We start from the raw sequence: 16,728 nt of genomic DNA, 5'->3' as shown, positions 1-16,728 counted from the left end.
CACATAATTGTAGATTCATGATAAAAAAATAAATGAATAAACAGATGAATGAATGAATGAGACATTGCCGCCCCCAGTTTAAAAGCGACACGTGCATCCCTATGATTACCACAGCACTGTTCTCAATAGCCAAGCTCAGTGTCCATCAGTAGATGAACAATGGAATATTATTCAGTCATAGGAAAACAAATCACACCATTTGCAGAAACACGGATGGTGTGAGAGGGCATCATACTCAGTGTAATAAGGCAGGCAGGTGGAGAAACACAAGGATCAAATGATATCACTCGCCTGTGCAGGAGGGGAACCAAGAGACATCCGAAGAAGAAAAACGGCACCACAAGAGTGGACTCACAGTTACCAAACGGAAAGGGATGGACGTGGACAGGTGGGAACGGAGGAAAATGTCAGGCGGAGCGGGGGCGAATGTGCACATTACCTTTGGCATGCATAAAGCAGAAGGGGGGCACGGGGAGGGACGTACGACACAGAGAAGACAACAAGGGATTCTACAGCATCTTAATATGCTCATGGACAGTGACTGCAATGAGGTATGTGGGGGCATCTCATTGTGGGGGGCAGTTTACTAAACTACATGAGACTCACGTAGATGAAGACTAATGATAAATAAATAAATAAATAACAGATATACAAGTGAGTAATGAACTAATTAAATATATTCATACATCCGGACATACAGAAATAAACACTAGAATACAGCAGCCCAGTTTAAAAAAGACCTGTGCACCCGTATAATTATCACAGCACTGTCCACAACAACAGACAAGGTAAGTGTCTATCAGAGGATGAAAAGTGGAATATTATTCTGCCATATGCAGAAACCAATCCTACCATGTGCAACAACATGGAGGGAGGTAGAGGGTATCATGCTCAGCGAAATAAGCCACGCAGAGAAAGACAAGTGTCAACTGATTTCACTCACCTGTGGAGTACCGGAAAAAAGAAAAGGAGTGATAGAAAAGGACAGTAGCAGCCGCACCGAACCCAAGAATGGACTCACACTTACCAAAGGGAATGGGACTGAGGAGGATGGCTTAGGAGGGAAGGGAGAGAGGGAAAATGGGGCATTATGAGTGGCACACAGGGTGTGGCCCGGCGGCAAGCTTAGGTAGGTCCGTATAACATAGCGATGATCAGCAGCACTTCTACAGCATATTCCTGGGCTGTTGGACAGCGACTCTTACGGGCTACGTGCTGGGGACTTGACAGTGGGGGTAGTCTTAGGAACCATAATGTTGTTCATGTAACTTTGAAGTAGTGACAACAAAATGAAAAGGAACACACAGTACCTTGGCTCTGGATTCCATTTAGCCTGATGCTGTCAAGTTGGTCAGTGTCCACCTCACCCGAATCACACCTGCTCCTCTCAGCATACACATTATGTCTCTAGGACAGAGGCACCACTGTGACATCGTGGAATCTCCAGGCAACAGTGCTGCGCTTACAAACTCCACCCACGGGGGGGGGCATTGCCCAGCCTTGCGGAGCTGCATCATCTTAGCAAACATTAGAGTTACTTACCTACATACATACACATATATATATATAGATATAAATATCTATCTATATATACATGTATAATGATATCACTCATCATTACAGTATCAGAACAAACAAAAAACTGAAGAAGGAAACAGCAGCAGTCTCAGAAAACCCAAGAATGGACTAAAAGTTAACAGAGGGAAAGAGACTGAGGTGTATGGGTGGGAATGGAGGGATTAGGGAGGGGCGAAGTAAGGACACATTAGAAGAAGAATATATAATGTGGGAGGGGTGTCACAGACAGGGCGGAAAAACACAGAAAAGACAAGTAGGGATTCTACAGTATCTTACTATGCTCATGGACAGTGACTGCAATGGGGTATCTGGGGGCACGTGCGTGATGGGGGGAGTCTAGTAAACATAATGGAACTCATCTAATTGTGCATTAATGACAGAAACATCCATGGATAGATAGGTAGACAGATAATGAATGAATGAATGAATGAAAGAATGAATGAATGGATGCATGGATGGATGAATACATACATACACACATACATACATACAAACATACATACATAAGGAATGCAGCAACCCAGTTCTAGAAAGACATCTGCACCCCTAAATTTATGGCAGCACTATTCACAATAACCAGTCTACAATTACATAAGGAACATTAAGGTTACTAGACTGCCCAGATCATCAAGTCGCCCCCCAGACCCCATTACACTCACTGTTCACCAGCATAGTAAGAATCACTGCTTGAATTCTCTGAACTATACTGCCTTCCCTATAGAATTCCCCCCACACATTATGTGAGCTAATCGTAATGCCCCCTTACCAGCCTGCAACCATCCTTCACAACCAGCCTTCTCAGTCCCTTAACCATTCCTACGTTGGTGATGAGGGGAGTGTAATAAACATGATGTGATCCACATAATTGTAGATTCATGATAAAAAAATAAATGAATAAACAGATGAATGAATGAATGAGACATTGCCGCCCCCAGTTTAAAAGCGACACGTGCATCCCTATGATTACCACAGCACTGTTCTCAATAGCCAAGCTCAGTGTCCATCAGTAGATGAACAATGGAATATTATTCAGTCATAGGAAAACAAATCACACCATTTGCAGAAACACGGATGGTGTGAGAGGGCATCATACTCAGTGTAATAAGGCAGGCAGGTGGAGAAACACAAGGATCAAATGATATCACTCGCCTGTGCAGGAGGGGAACCAAGAGACATCCGAAGAAGAAAAACGGCACCACAAGAGTGGACTCACAGTTACCAAACGGAAAGGGATGGACGTGGACAGGTGGGAACGGAGGAAAATGTCAGGCGGAGCGGGGGCGAATGTGCACATTACCTTTGGCATGCATAAAGCAGAAGGGTGGCACGGGGAGGGACGTACGACACAGAGAAGACAACAAGGGATTCTACAGCATCTTAATATGCTCATGGACAGTGACTGCAATGAGGTATGTGGGGGCATCTCATTGTGGGGGGCAGTTTACTAAACTACATGAGACTCACGTAGATGAAGACTAATGATAAATAAATAAATAAATAACAGATATACAAGTGAGTAATGAACTAATTAAATATATTCATACATCCGGACATACAGAAATAAACACTAGAATACAGCAGCCCAGTTTAAAAAAGACCTGTGCACCCGTATAATTATCACAGCACTGTCCACAACAACAGACAAGGTAAGTGTCTATCAGAGGATGAAAAGTGGAATATTATTCTGCCATATGCAGAAACCAATCCTACCATGTGCAACAACATGGAGGGAGGTAGAGGGTATCATGCTCAGCGAAATAAGCCACGCAGAGAAAGACAAGTGTCAACTGATTTCACTCACCTGTGGAGTACCAGAAAAAAGAAAAGGAGTGATAGAAAAGGACAGTAGCAGCCGCACCGAACCCAAGAATGGACTCACACTTACCAAAGGGAATGGGACTGAGGAGGATGGCTTAGGAGGGAAGGGAGAGAGGGAAAATGGGGCATTATGAGTGGCACACAGGGTGTGGCCCGGCGGCAAGCTTAGGTAGGTCCGTATAACATAGCGATGATCAGCAGCACTTCTACAGCATATTCCTGGGCTGTTGGACAGCGACTCTTACGGGCTACGTGCTGGGGACTTGACAGTGGGGGTAGTCTTAGGAACCATAATGTTGTTCATGTAACTTTGAAGTAGTGACAACAAAATGAAAAGGAACACACAGTACCTTGGCTCTGGATTCCATTTAGCCTGATGCTGTCAAGTTGGTCAGTGTCCACCTCACCCGAATCACACCTGCTCCTCTCAGCATACACATTATGTCTCTAGGACAGAGGCACCACTGTGACATCGTGGAATCTCCAGGCAACAGTGCTGCGCTTACAAACTCCACCCACGGGGGGGGGGGGGGCAGTGCCCAGCCTTGTGGAGCTGCATCATCTTAGCAAACATTAGAGTTACTTACCTACATACATACACATATATATATATAGATATAAATATCTAACTATATATATATGTATAATGATATCACTCATCATTACAGTATCAGAACAAACAAAAAACTGAAGAAGGAAACAGCAGCAGTCTCAGAAAACCCAAGAATGGACTAAAAGTTAACAGAGGGAAAGAGACTGAGGTGTATGGGTGGGAATGGAGGGATTAGGGAGGGGCGAAGTAAGGACACATTAGAAGAAGAATATATAATGTGGGAGGGGTGTCACAGACAGGGCGGAAAAACACAGAAAAGACAAGTAGGGATTCTACAGTATCTTACTATGCTCATGGACAGTGACTGCAATGGGGTATCTGGGGGCACGTGCGTGATGGGGGGAGTCTAGTAAACATAATGGAACTCATCTAATTGTGCATTAATGACAGAAACATCCATGGATAGATAGGTAGACAGATAATGAATGAATGAATGAATGAAAGAATGAATGAATGGATGCATGGATGGATGAATACATACATACACACATACATACATACAAACATACATACATAAGGAATGCAGCAACCCAGTTCTAGAAAGACATCTGCACCCCTAAATTTATGGCAGCACTATTCACAATAACCAGTCTACAATTACATAAGGAACATTAAGGTTACTAGACTGCCCAGATCATCAAGTCGCCCCCCAGACCCCATTACACTCACTGTTCACCAGCATAGTAAGAATCACTGCTTGAATTCTCTGAACTATACTGCCTTCCCTATAGAATTCCCCCCACACATTATGTGAGCTAATCGTAATGCCCCCTTACCAGCCTGCAACCATCCTTCACAACCAGCCTTCTCAGTCCCTTAACCATTCCTACGTTGGTGATGAGGGGAGTGTAATAAACATGATGTGATCCACATAATTGTAGATTCATGATAAAAAAATAAATGAATAAACAGATGAATGAATGAATGAGACATTGCCGCCCCCAGTTTAAAAGCGACACGTGCATCCCTATGATTACCACAGCACTGTTCTCAATAGCCAAGCTCAGTGTCCATCAGTAGATGAACAATGGAATATTATTCAGTCATAGGAAAACAAATCACACCATTTGCAGAAACACGGATGGTGTGAGAGGGCATCATACTCAGTGTAATAAGGCAGGCAGGTGGAGAAACACAAGGATCAAATGATATCACTCGCCTGTGCAGGAGGGGAACCAAGAGACATCCGAAGAAGAAAAACGGCACCACAAGAGTGGACTCACAGTTACCAAACGGAAAGGGATGGACGTGGACAGGTGGGAACGGAGGAAAATGTCAGGCGGAGCGGGGGCGAATGTGCACATTACCTTTGGCATGCATAAAGCAGAAGGGGGGCACGGGGAGGGACGTACGACACAGAGAAGACAACAAGGGATTCTACAGCATCTTAATATGCTCATGGACAGTGACTGCAATGAGGTATGTGGGGGCATCTCATTGTGGGGGGCAGTTTACTAAACTACATGAGACTCACGTAGATGAAGACTAATGATAAATAAATAAATAAATAACAGATATACAAGTGAGTAATGAACTAATTAAATATATTCATACATCCGGACATACAGAAATAAACACTAGAATACAGCAGCCCAGTTTAAAAAAGACCTGTGCACCCGTATAATTATCACAGCACTGTCCACAACAACAGACAAGGTAAGTGTCTATCAGAGGATGAAAAGTGGAATATTATTCTGCCATATGCAGAAACCAATCCTACCATGTGCAACAACATGGAGGGAGGTAGAGGGTATCATGCTCAGCGAAATAAGCCACGCAGAGAAAGACAAGTGTCAACTGATTTCACTCACCTGTGGAGTACCAGAAAAAAGAAAAGGAGTGATAGAAAAGGACAGTAGCAGCCGCACCGAACCCAAGAATGGACTCACACTTACCAAAGGGAATGGGACTGAGGAGGATGGCTTAGGAGGGAAGGGAGAGAGGGAAAATGGGGCATTATGAGTGGCACACAGGGTGTGGCCCGGCGGCAAGCTTAGGTAGGTCCGTATAACATAGCGATGATCAGCAGCACTTCTACAGCATATTCCTGGGCTGTTGGACAGCGACTCTTACGGGCTACGTGCTGGGGACTTGACAGTGGGGGTAGTCTTAGGAACCATAATGTTGTTCATGTAACTTTGAAGTAGTGACAACAAAATGAAAAGGAACACACAGTACCTTGGCTCTGGATTCCATTTAGCCTGATGCTGTCAAGTTGGTCAGTGTCCACCTCACCCGAATCACACCTGCTCCTCTCAGCATACACATTATGTCTCTAGGACAGAGGCACCACTGTGACATCGTGGAATCTCCAGGCAACAGTGCTGCGCTTACAAACTCCACCCACGGGGGGGGGGGGGCAGTGCCCAGCCTTGTGGAGCTGCATCATCTTAGCAAACATTAGAGTTACTTACCTACATACATACACATATATATATATAGATATAAATATCTAACTATATATATATGTATAATGATATCACTCATCATTACAGTATCAGAACAAACAAAAAACTGAAGAAGGAAACAGCAGCAGTCTCAGAAAACCCAAGAATGGACTAAAAGTTAACAGAGGGAAAGAGACTGAGGTGTATGGGTGGGAATGGAGGGATTAGGGAGGGGCGAAGTAAGGACACATTAGAAGAAGAATATATAATGTGGGAGGGGTGTCACAGACAGGGCGGAAAAACACAGAAAAGACAAGTAGGGATTCTACAGTATCTTACTATGCTCATGGACAGTGACTGCAATGGGGTATCTGGGGGCACGTGCGTGATGGGGGGAGTCTAGTAAACATAATGGAACTCATCTAATTGTGCATTAATGACAGAAACATCCATGGATAGATAGGTAGACAGATAATGAATGAATGAATGAATGAAAGAATGAATGAATGGATGCATGGATGGATGAATACATACATACACACATACATACATACAAACATACATACATAAGGAATGCAGCAACCCAGTTCTAGAAAGACATCTGCACCCCTAAATTTATGGCAGCACTATTCACAATAACCAGTCTACAATTACATAAGGAACATTAAGGTTACTAGACTGCCCAGATCATCAAGTCGCCCCCCAGACCCCATTACACTCACTGTTCACCAGCATAGTAAGAATCACTGCTTGAATTCTCTGAACTATACTGCCTTCCCTATAGAATTCCCCCCACACATTATGTGAGCTAATCGTAATGCCCCCTTACCAGCCTGCAACCATCCTTCACAACCAGCCTTCTCAGTCCCTTAACCATTCCTACGTTGGTGATGAGGGGAGTGTAATAAACATGATGTGATCCACATAATTGTAGATTCATGATAAAAAAATAAATGAATAAACAGATGAATGAATGAATGAGACATTGCCGCCCCCAGTTTAAAAGCGACACGTGCATCCCTATGATTACCACAGCACTGTTCTCAATAGCCAAGCTCAGTGTCCATCAGTAGATGAACAATGGAATATTATTCAGTCATAGGAAAACAAATCACACCATTTGCAGAAACACGGATGGTGTGAGAGGGCATCATACTCAGTGTAATAAGGCAGGCAGGTGGAGAAACACAAGGATCAAATGATATCACTCGCCTGTGCAGGAGGGGAACCAAGAGACATCCGAAGAAGAAAAACGGCACCACAAGAGTGGACTCACAGTTACCAAACGGAAAGGGATGGACGTGGACAGGTGGGAACGGAGGAAAATGTCAGGCGGAGCGGGGGCGAATGTGCACATTACCTTTGGCATGCATAAAGCAGAAGGGGGGCACGGGGAGGGACGTACGACACAGAGAAGACAACAAGGGATTCTACAGCATCTTAATATGCTCATGGACAGTGACTGCAATGAGGTATGTGGGGGCATCTCATTGTGGGGGGCAGTTTACTAAACTACATGAGACTCACGTAGATGAAGACTAATGATAAATAAATAAATAAATAACAGATATACAAGTGAGTAATGAACTAATTAAATATATTCATACATCCGGACATACAGAAATAAACACTAGAATACAGCAGCCCAGTTTAAAAAAGACCTGTGCACCCGTATAATTATCACAGCACTGTCCACAACAACAGACAAGGTAAGTGTCTATCAGAGGATGAAAAGTGGAATATTATTCTGCCATATGCAGAAACCAATCCTACCATGTGCAACAACATGGAGGGAGGTAGAGGGTATCATGCTCAGCGAAATAAGCCACGCAGAGAAAGACAAGTGTCAACTGATTTCACTCACCTGTGGAGTACCAGAAAAAAGAAAAGGAGTGATAGAAAAGGACAGTAGCAGCCGCACCGAACCCAAGAATGGACTCACACTTACCAAAGGGAATGGGACTGAGGAGGATGGCTTAGGAGGGAAGGGAGAGAGGGAAAATGGGGCATTATGAGTGGCACACAGGGTGTGGCCCGGCGGCAAGCTTAGGTAGGTCCGTATAACATAGCGATGATCAGCAGCACTTCTACAGCATATTCCTGGGCTGTTGGACAGCGACTCTTACGGGCTACGTGCTGGGGACTTGACAGTGGGGGTAGTCTTAGGAACCATAATGTTGTTCATGTAACTTTGAAGTAGTGACAACAAAATGAAAAGGAACACACAGTACCTTGGCTCTGGATTCCATTTAGCCTGATGCTGTCAAGTTGGTCAGTGTCCACCTCACCCGAATCACACCTGCTCCTCTCAGCATACACATTATGTCTCTAGGACAGAGGCACCACTGTGACATCGTGGAATCTCCAGGCAACAGTGCTGCGCTTACAAACTCCACCCACGGGGGGGGGGGCAGTGCCCAGCCTTGTGGAGCTGCATCATCTTAGCAAACATTAGAGTTACTTACCTACATACATACACATATATATATATAGATATAAATATCTAACTATATATATATGTATAATGATATCACTCATCATTACAGTATCAGAACAAACAAAAAACTGAAGAAGGAAACAGCAGCAGTCTCAGAAAACCCAAGAATGGACTAAAAGTTAACAGAGGGAAAGAGACTGAGGTGTATGGGTGGGAATGGAGGGATTAGGGAGGGGCGAAGTAAGGACACATTAGAAGAAGAATATATAATGTGGGAGGGGTGTCACAGACAGGGCGGAAAAACACAGAAAAGACAAGTAGGGATTCTACAGTATCTTACTATGCTCATGGACAGTGACTGCAATGGGGTATCTGGGGGCACGTGCGTGATGGGGGGAGTCTAGTAAACATAATGGAACTCATCTAATTGTGCATTAATGACAGAAACATCCATGGATAGATAGGTAGACAGATAATGAATGAATGAATGAATGAAAGAATGAATGAATGGATGCATGGATGGATGAATACATACATACACACATACATACATACAAACATACATACATAAGGAATGCAGCAACCCAGTTCTAGAAAGACATCTGCACCCCTAAATTTATGGCAGCACTATTCACAATAACCAGTCTACAATTACATAAGGAACATTAAGGTTACTAGACTGCCCAGATCATCAAGTCGCCCCCCAGACCCCATTACACTCACTGTTCACCAGCATAGTAAGAATCACTGCTTGAATTCTCTGAACTATACTGCCTTCCCTATAGAATTCCCCCCCCACATTATGTGAGCTAATCGCAATGCCCCCTTACCAGCCTGCAACCGTCCTTCACAACCAGCCTTCTCAGTCCCTTAACCATTCCTACGTTGGTGATGAGGGGAGTGTAATAAACATGATGTGATCCACATAATTGTAGATTCATGATAAAAAAATAAATGAATAAACAGATGAATGAATGAATGAGACATTGCCGCCCCCAGTTTAAAAGCGACACGTGCATCCCTATGATTACCACAGCACTGTTCTCAATAGCCAAGCTCAGTGTCCATCAGTAGATTAACAATGGATTATTATTCAGTCATAGGAAAACAAATCACACCATTTGCAGAAACACGGATGGTGTGAGAGGGCATCATACTCAGTGTAATAAGGCAGGCAGGTGGAGAAACACAAGGATCAAATGATATCACTCGCCTGTGCAGGAGGGGAACCAAGAGACATCCGAAGAAGAAAAACGGCACCACAAGAGTGGACTCACAGTTACCAAACGGAAAGGGATGGACGTGGACAGGTGGGAACGGAGGAAAATGTCAGGCGGAGCGGGGGCGAATGTGCACATTACCTTTGGCATGCATAAAGCAGAAGGGGGGCACGGGGAGGGACGTACGACACAGAGAAGACAACAAGGGATTCTACAGCATCTTAATATGCTCATGGACAGTGACTGCAATGAGGTATGTGGGGGCATCTCATTGTGGGGGGCAGTTTACTAAACTACATGAGACTCACGTAGATGAAGACTAATGATAAATAAATAAATAAATAACAGATATACAAGTGAGTAATGAACTAATTAAATATATTCATACATCCGGACATACAGAAATAAACACTAGAATACAGCAGCCCAGTTTAAAAAAGACCTGTGCACCCGTATAATTATCACAGCACTGTCCACAACAACAGACAAGGTAAGTGTCTATCAGAGGATGAAAAGTGGAATATTATTCTGCCATATGCAGAAACCAATCCTACCATGTGCAACAACATGGAGGGAGGTAGAGGGTATCATGCTCAGCGAAATAAGCCACGCAGAGAAAGACAAGTGTCAACTGATTTCACTCACCTGTGGAGTACCAGAAAAAAGAAAAGGAGTGATAGAAAAGGACAGTAGCAGCCGCACCGAACCCAAGAATGGACTCACACTTACCAAAGGGAATGGGACTGAGGAGGATGGCTTAGGAGGGAAGGGAGAGAGGGAAAATGGGGCATTATGAGTGGCACACAGGGTGTGGCCCGGCGGCAAGCTTAGGTAGGTCCGTATAACATAGCGATGATCAGCAGCACTTCTACAGCATATTCCTGGGCTGTTGGACAGCGACTCTTACGGGCTACGTGCTGGGGACTTGACAGTGGGGGTAGTCTTAGGAACCATAATGTTGTTCATGTAACTTTGAAGTAGTGACAACAAAATGAAAAGGAACACACAGTACCTTGGCTCTGGATTCCATTTAGCCTGATGCTGTCAAGTTGGTCAGTGTCCACCTCACCCGAATCACACCTGCTCCTCTCAGCATACACATTATGTCTCTAGGACAGAGGCACCACTGTGACATCGTGGAATCTCCAGGCAACAGTGCTGCGCTTACAAACTCCACCCACGGGGGGGGGGGCAGTGCCCAGCCTTGTGGAGCTGCATCATCTTAGCAAACATTAGAGTTACTTACCTACATACATACACATATATATATATAGATATAAATATCTAACTATATATATATGTATAATGATATCACTCATCATTACAGTATCAGAACAAACAAAAAACTGAAGAAGGAAACAGCAGCAGTCTCAGAAAACCCAAGAATGGACTAAAAGTTAACAGAGGGAAAGAGACTGAGGTGTATGGGTGGGAATGGAGGGATTAGGGAGGGGCGAAGTAAGGACACATTAGAAGAAGAATATATAATGTGGGAGGGGTGTCACAGACAGGGCGGAAAAACACAGAAAAGACAAGTAGGGATTCTACAGTATCTTACTATGCTCATGGACAGTGACTGCAATGGGGTATCTGGGGGCACGTGCGTGATGGGGGGAGTCTAGTAAACATAATGGAACTCATCTAATTGTGCATTAATGACAGAAACATCCATGGATAGATAGGTAGACAGATAATGAATGAATGAATGAATGAAAGAATGAATGAATGGATGCATGGATGGATGAATACATACATACACACATACATACATACAAACATACATACATAAGGAATGCAGCAACCCAGTTCTAGAAAGACATCTGCACCCCTAAATTTATGGCAGCACTATTCACAATAACCAGTCTACAATTACATAAGGAACATTAAGGTTACTAGACTGCCCAGATCATCAAGTCGCCCCCCAGACCCCATTACACTCACTGTTCACCAGCATAGTAAGAATCACTGCTTGAATTCTCTGAACTATACTGCCTTCCCTATAGAATTCCCCCCCCACATTATGTGAGCTAATCGCAATGCCCCCTTACCAGCCTGCAACCATCCTTCACAACCAGCCTTCTCAGTCCCTTAACCATTCCTACGTTGGTGATGAGGGGAGTGTAATAAACATGATGTGATCCACATAATTGTAGATTCATGATAAAAAAATAAATGAATAAACAGATGAATGAATGAATGAGACATTGCCGCCCCCAGTTTAAAAGCGACACGTGCATCCCTATGATTACCACAGCACTGTTCTCAATAGCCAAGCTCAGTGTCCATCAGTAGATGAACAATGGAATATTATTCAGTCATAGGAAAACAAATCACACCATTTGCAGACACACGGATGGTGTGAGAGGGCATCATACTCAGTGTAATAAGGCAGGCAGGTGGAGAAACACAAGGATCAAATGATATCACTCGCCTGTGCAGGAGGGGAACCAAGAGACATCCGAAGAAGAAAAACGGCACCACAAGAGTGGACTCACAGTTACCAAACGGAAAGGGATGGACGTGGACAGGTGGGAACGGAGGAAAATGTCAGGCGGAGCGGGGGCGAATGTGCACATTACCTTTGGCATGCATAAAGCAGAAGGGCGGCACGGGGAGGGACGTACGACACAGAGAAGACAACAAGGGATTCTACAGCATCTTAATATGCTCATGGACAGTGACTGCAATGAGGTATCTGGGGGCATCTCATTGTGGGGGGCAGTTTACTAAACTACATGAGACTCACGTAGATGAAGACTAATGATGAATAAATAAATAAATAACAGATATACAAGTGAGTAATGAAATAGCTAAATACATTCATACATCCGGACATACAGAAATAAACACTAGAATACAGCAGCCCAGTTTAAAAAAGACCTGTGCACCCGTGTAATTATCACAACACTGTCCACAACAACAGACAAGGTAAGTGTCTATCTGAGGATGAAAAGTGGAATATTATTCTGCCATATGCAGAAACCGATCCTACCATGTGCAACATCATGGAGGGAGGTAGAGGGTATCATGCTCAGCGAAATAAGGCATGCAGAGAAAGACAAGTGTCAACTGATTTCACTCACCTGTGGAGTACCAGAAAAAAGAAAAGGAGTGATAGTAAAGGACAGTAGCAGCCGCACCGAACCCAAGAATGGACTCACACTTACCAAAGGGAATGGGACTGAGGAGGATGGGTTAGGAGGGAAGGGAGAGAGGGAAAATGGGGCATTATGAGTGGCACACAGGCTGTGGCCCGGCGGCAAGCGTAGGTACGTCCGTATAACATAGCGATGATCAGCAGCACTTCTACAGCATATTCCTGGGCTGTTGGACAGCGACTCTTACGGGCTACGTGCTGGGGACTTGATAGTGAGGATAGTCTAGGAACCATAATGTTGTTCATGTAACTTTGAAGTAGTGACAACAAAATGAAAAGGAACACACAGTAACTTGGCTCTGGATTCCATTTAGCCTGATGCTGTCAAGTTGGTCAGTGTCCACCTCACGCGAATCACACCTGCTCCTCTCAGCATACACATTATGTCTCTAGGACAGAGGCACCACTGTGACATCGTGGAATCTCCAGGCAACAGTGCTGCGCTTACAAAGTCCACCCACGGGGGGGGGGGCAGTGCCCAGCCGTGCCGAGCTGCATCATCTTAGCAAACATTAGAGTTACTTACCTACATACATAGATATATATATATATAAATATCTATATATGTATAATGATATCACTCATCACTACAGTATCAGAACAAACAAAAAGTGAAGAAGAAAACAGCAGTAGTCTCAGAAAACCCAAGAATGGACTAAAAGTTAACAGAAGGAAAGAGACTAAGGTGAATGGGTGTTAATGGAAGGATTAGGGAGGGGGTAAGAAAGGACACATTAGAATAAGAATATATAATGTGGGAGGGGGGTCACAGGCAGGGCGGCAAAACACACAAAAAGACAAGTAGGGATTCTACAGTATCTTATTATGCTCATGTACAGTGACTGCAATGGGGTATCAGGGGGCACGTGCGTGATGGGAGGAGTCTAGTAAACATAATTTACTCATCCAATTGTACATTAATGACAGAAAGATACATGGGTAGATAGGTAGACAGATAATAAATTAACGAATGAATGAATGGATGCATGGATGGATGAATACATACATACACACATACATATATACACACATACATACATAAGGAATGTAGCAGCCCAGGTCAAGAAAGACATCTGCACCCCTAAACTTATGGCAGCACTATTCACAATAACCAATCTACAATTACATAAGCAACATTAAAGTTACTAGACTGCCCAGATCATCAAGTCGCCCCCCCAGACCCCATTACACTCACTGTTCACCAGCATAGTAAGATCCTACAGAATCACTGCTTGAATTCTCTGAACTATACTGCCTTCCCTATAGAATTCCCCCCCACATTATGTGAGCTAATCGTAATGCCCCCATACCAGCCAGCAACCGTCCTTCACAACCAGCCTTCTCAGTCCCTTAACCGTTCCTACGTTGGTGATGAGGGGAGTGTAATAAACATGATGTGATCCACATAATTGTAGATTCATGATAAAAAAATAAATGAATAAACAGATGAATGAATGAATGAGACATTGCCGCCCCCAGTTTAAAAGCGACACGTGCATCCCTATGATTACCACAGCACTGTTCTCAATAGCCAAGCTCAGTGTCCATCAGTAGATGAACAATGGAATATTATTCAGTCATAGGAAAACAAATCACACCATTTGCAGACACACGGATGGTGTGAGAGGGCATCATACTCAGTGTAATAAGGCAGGCAGGTGGAGAAACACAAGGATCAAATGATATCACTCGCCTGTGCAGGAGGGGAACCAAGAGACATCCGAAGAAGAAAAACGGCACCACAAGAGTGGACTCACAGTTACCAAACGGAAAGGGATGGACGTGGACAGGTGGGAACGGAGGAAAATGTCAGGCGGAGCGGGGGCGAATGTGCACATTACCTTTGGCATGCATAAAGCAGAAGGGGGGCACGGGGAGGGACGTACGACACAGAGAAGACAACAAGGGATTCTACAGCATCTTAATATGCTCATGGACAGTGACTGCAATGAGGTATGTGGGGGCATCTCATTGTGGGGGGCAGTTTACTAAACTACATGAGACTCACGTAGATGAAGACTAATGATAAATAAATAAATAAATAACAGATATACAAGTGAGTAATGAACTAATTAAATATATTCATACATCCGGACATACAGAAATAAACACTAGAATACAGCAGCCCAGTTTAAAAAAGACCTGTGCACCCGTATAATTATCACAGCACTGTCCACAACAACAGACAAGGTAAGTGTCTATCAGAGGATGAAAAGTGGAATATTATTCTGCCATATGCAGAAACCAATCCTACCATGTGCAACAACATGGAGGGAGGTAGAGGGTATCATGCTCAGCGAAATAAGCCACGCAGAGAAAGACAAGTGTCAACTGATTTCACTCACCTGTGGAGTACCAGAAAAAAGAAAAGGAGTGATAGAAAAGGACAGTAGCAGCCGCACCGAACCCAAGAATGGACTCACACTTACCAAAGGGAATGGGACTGAGGAGGATGGCTTAGGAGGGAAGGGAGAGAGGGAAAATGGGGCATTATGAGTGGCACACAGGGTGTGGCCCGGCGGCAAGCTTAGGTAGGTCCGTATAACATAGCGATGATCAGCAGCACTTCTACAGCATATTCCTGGGCTGTTGGACAGCGACTCTTACGGGCTACGTGCTGGGGACTTGACAGTGGGGGTAGTCTTAGGAACCATAATGTTGTTCATGTAACTTTGAAGTAGTGACAACAAAATGAAAAGGAACACACAGTACCTTGGCTCTGGATTCCATTTAGCCTGACGCTGTCAAGTTGGTCAGTGTCCACCTCACCCGAATCACACCTGCTCCTCTCAGCATACACATTATGTCTCTAGGACAGAGGCACCACTGTGACATCGTGGAATCTCCAGGCAACAGTGCTGCGCTTACAAACTCCACCCACGGGGGGGGGCATTGCCCAGCCTTGCGGAGCTGCATCATCTTAGCAAACATTAGAGTTACTTACCTACATACATACACATATATATAGATAGATATAAATATCTATCTATATATATATGTATAATGATATCACTCATCATTACAGTATCAGAACAAACAAAAAACTGAAGAAGGAAACAGCAGCAGTCTCAGAAAACCCAAGAATGGACTAAAAGTTAACAGAGGGAAAGAGACTGAGGTGTATGGGTGGGAATGGAGGGATTAGGGAGGGGCGAAGTAAGGACACATTAGAAGAAGAATATATAATGTGGGAGGGGTGTCACAGACAGGGCGGAAAAACACAGAAAAGACAAGTAGGGATTCTACAGTATCTTACTATGCTCATGGACAGTGACTGCAATGGGGTATCTGGGGGCACGTGCGTGATGGGGGGAGTCTAGTAAACATAATGGAACTCATCTAATTGTGCATTAATGACAGAAACATCCATGGATAGATAGGTAGACAGATAATGAATGAATGAATGAATGAAAGAATGAATGAATGGATGCATGGATGGATGAATACATACATACACACATACATACATACAAACATACATACATAAGGAATGCAGCAACCCAGTTCTAGAAAGACAT

This window comes from Manis pentadactyla, chromosome 6, assembly GCF_030020395.1.
Source record: "Manis pentadactyla isolate mManPen7 chromosome 6, mManPen7.hap1, whole genome shotgun sequence".
Classification (NCBI taxonomy): domain Eukaryota; kingdom Metazoa; phylum Chordata; class Mammalia; order Pholidota; family Manidae; genus Manis; species Manis pentadactyla.
This window is presented reverse-complemented; position numbering follows the sequence as displayed.